The sequence below is a fragment of the Palaemon carinicauda genome, chromosome 27, assembly GCF_036898095.1.
Source record: "Palaemon carinicauda isolate YSFRI2023 chromosome 27, ASM3689809v2, whole genome shotgun sequence".
In the NCBI taxonomy this organism is placed as follows: Eukaryota; Metazoa; Arthropoda; class Malacostraca; order Decapoda; family Palaemonidae; genus Palaemon; species Palaemon carinicauda.
In genome coordinates, this window is record NC_090751.1 from 82,043,430 (window position 1) to 82,045,929 (window position 2,500).

At 36.4% G+C, this 2,500-nt stretch overlaps 1 protein-coding gene across 3 annotated transcripts in view; it reads right to left on the reverse strand.

Moving 5' to 3' along the window:
• The window catches only part of LOC137620769 (serine-rich adhesin for platelets-like), a 297,666-nt gene extending 297,453 nt beyond the window's left edge, over window positions 1-213 (reverse strand). For all 3 annotated transcript variants that reach the window (XM_068351187.1, XM_068351188.1, XM_068351186.1), the window contains exon 1: window positions 18-213. The gene's annotated coding sequence lies outside the window, so the exon portion shown is untranslated. The remainder of the gene's footprint in view (window positions 1-17) is intronic.
• Window positions 214-2,500: the final 2,287 nt, after the last annotated feature.

The window sequence follows — 2,500 nt, forward strand, 5'->3', positions numbered from 1 at the left end:
AAACTGCATTTCCTTACTTGTTCAATCCACGCAAGTCTTGAAGTCAGCTAACACTCGTAAAATCATCAACTATAACTGGAAACATTAGTGCTAATTACGTAAATCCAGAACACAGAAAATACACGCACACACGCCACTGCAAAAGTACACAAACACGTTTTCGGAAGACGGGGAACTACTGCGTTACACCTTCACCACTCTGCTACTGACACGGTCGCGTAAAAGTTTCGGGAGTTTAAAGTTTGTTGAACACCGAAGACGCGTTCACGAGACCAAGAGCGGTAAGGTAACCCATCCTAACCCAATCATCTTGCTAAATCTCATTACGGTACGAGGGTTAAAAGTAGCTTTCGACGTAAATTCAAACACATTCTAATATTTTTTAGATGACAGAAAATGAAAGCTAATATTGGAAGGAAGAATTATCATTTGTTCGTTTAAAGTTTGATATCAGTTTTGCGTTGAGTAAAGTTTTGTAGTGAACGATTTCTCATAGGAGGCGGAGCATCGTAGGTAACAAACTGCTCAGCCACCTGCCGGGAGGCGGAGTCAAGAGACGATCCTATCCTTCGCTCCCATGCAAATTTCCACATTTTCCAAGAAAAGCAGATTTCCCATCGATCATTTTCGTAATTGATTCGCGATATATAAGTGAGATTGGTCAGAGCATTAGAATTCCAGTCGCGATCCACTTAGTCCACAGTTAAAGACATTTGTGACAATAAGAAAAAAAGAAAAAAAAAAGGATAATGTCAGGATTCTCACGACTGGATGGAGCGGATGTTTCCCAAATCAAGTTTGCCTCAAATGACTAGAGGTTCTTTATGGTGGCTCTGAGAACATTTCCTTTCTTATTCTTTATATGTTATGATGTTCGTTGTTACAGTAGGCTACTTATAAGCGAAGCTTCTTTGCAAGCGGAGTATGCACGATTGAAGGGCGTTGAACTGTGATTTTCACTGCATATTCCAAAATTAAGAATTTCATTTGACTGCTATAATGAACCGAGTATGCTTGACTATAACTTGAATAATATTCTTTTAATATTGATTGCTTAATAGTTCAGTCATTATTGCTTGAACTAACATTGAGATTATATTGGGATTATTACTAAACCAAAGTCCGACTGACAGGGTGCCTTCAAAAGAGTGTCAAGGGGAAAATAGGAAGTACGCTTCACACAAATTCTAATAAATACTTATTTCACTTAAATAAATGCTGAAATTTTATCATACGCTTTTAATACAGAATACAAAAAATGCAGTCGTCTTTAGTCCAATGAAGGACAAAGGCTTCAGACAGGTCAATTTATGTCTGGAGTTTGGCCAGTTTTCTGCACCACGATGGCCAGTGCAGATTGTTGATGGTGGGGGATTTTCGTCTGATAGCTCACAGCAAACCAACCTAGTATGGATGGGCCTTGATATAGTATAGCTTAGCTGATCATGGCGAAACGCAAACCCTTTCCCCACGTTAAGGTATTGTCACTTTAGTAATGAATACAGAAACAGGTGAAGATATTTCTTATAAGATGCAATGAAGTTTATGCTCTATAAAATATTATTAGGTGTACTTATGGCTACTCTGTGAAAAGGACAATTTTACATAAGTCTGTGCATCGAAGGATTATTATTATTATTATTAGTAGTAGTAGTAGTAGTAGTAGTAGTAGTAGTAGTAGTAGTAGTAGTAAAGCAACAATCCTGGTTAGAAAAGCACAAGCCCAAGGGCTCCAACAAATACTACCGCTGGAGAGTTATAAGATCTTTTGACTGGCCAGAGAGTACTACATTGGATCCAGCTCTTTGGTTACGGTTCATTTTCCCTTTGCCTACACACACTGAATAGTCTGGCCTATTATATGTATATTCTCTGTCCTCGTAGACCTGACAACACAGATTACCAAACAATTCTTCTTCACTCAAGGGGTTAGAAGAGACTCTTTAGCTATGGTAAGCAGCTCTTCTAGGAGAAAGACACTCCAAAATCAAACCATTTGTCTCTAGTCTTGGGTAGTGCCATAGCCTGTGTATCATGGTCTTCCACTGTCTTGGGTTAGAGTTCTCTTGCTTGAGGGTACACTCGAGCACACTATTCTGTCTTATTTCTCTTCTTCCTGTTTTGTTAAAGTTTTTATAGTTTATATAGGAGATATTTATTTTAATGTTACTCTTAATAAACTATTTCATTTTCATTTTTTCCTTACCTCGCCGGGCTATTTTCCCTGTTGGAGCCCCTGGGCTTATAGCTTCTTGCTTTTCCAGATAGGTTATAGCTTAGCAAGTAATAATAATAATAATAATAATAATAATAATAATAATAATAATGATAATGATAATAATAATAATGATCATGATAATGATAATAATAATAATTATAATGATAAGAAACTAATAATAATAACAACAATAACAGAGAAAATAGTCTACTTGAGTGAAGAAAGCAAAAAAGGAATAGCAAATAAACTATATAAGTAATCAACCCAAAAATATTAAATATA